This window comes from Carlito syrichta, unplaced genomic scaffold (assembly GCF_000164805.1).
Source record: "Carlito syrichta isolate Samal-C Ts95f unplaced genomic scaffold, Tarsius_syrichta-2.0.1 Scaffold309294, whole genome shotgun sequence".
Taxonomy (NCBI): Eukaryota; Metazoa; Chordata; class Mammalia; order Primates; family Tarsiidae; genus Carlito; species Carlito syrichta.
Window position 1 is genome coordinate 165,822 of NW_007253390.1, and position 969 is coordinate 166,790.

Here is a 969-nt window from a genome sequence, read left to right on the forward strand (position 1 = left end):
TGAGTTGGAGTCTCACTCTGTCGCCCAGGCTGGAGTGCAGTGGCACACTCATGGCCACTGCAGCCTCAACCTGCTGGGCTCAAACGATTCTTCTGCCTCAGCGTTCCAAGTAGCTGGAACCACAGGCATGCGCCACCACACCTGGCTAATTTTTTGATTTACGGTAGAGACGAGGACTCACCAGGTTGCCCAGGCCGGCCTCGAACTCCTGGACTCAGGCAATCCTCTTGCCTCAGCCTCCCAAAGTGCTGGGATTACAGACTTGAGTCACCGAGCCTGGCGGAAGACTTACTCTTTTGAGTTTCACTTTCTTAACTGCTCAGTGATCTGTAGGGTCACCCTTGAAAAGAGGGGGGTCCATCGGTACTGGAGGCGTCACGAACCCATTAGATGACAACAGGGCAGACCCAGAGAGCCTGGTGGACTCAAATTCCAAGTGTCTTTTTTTGAGTCGGAGTCTCACTCGGTCGCCCAGACTGGAGGGCAGGGCCGCTCCCGGCCCCCGCAGCCTCGACCTGCGGGCTCGGCGATCCTTCCGCCTCCGCCTTCCCAGTAGTTGGAACTACAGGCACGCGCTCCCACGCCCGGCTGATGTTTTGATTTATCGTAGAGATGAGGTCTCGCTGCCCAGGCGGGTCTCGAACCCGTGGGCTCAGGCCGTCCACTCACCTCAGCCTCCCAAGGCGCGGGATGACCGGCTGAGCCACCGAGCCCGGCTCGATGACGATGTTCTTAACTCTCCTAGGATTTGTTTTCTTCTTCTTTTATTCTCTTTGTAGAGACAAGGTCTCACTGTGTTGCCCAGGCCGGTTTCGAACTCCTGGACTCAAGCAACCATCCTACCTTGGCCTGCCAAGATGTTGAGATTATGGGCCTCGTGAGCCACCATGCCCAGCCACTAGGATTTTTTTATAACATCTTTATTGAACTATAAACACTTTACTCATTTAAACTGTACAATTCAGTGGT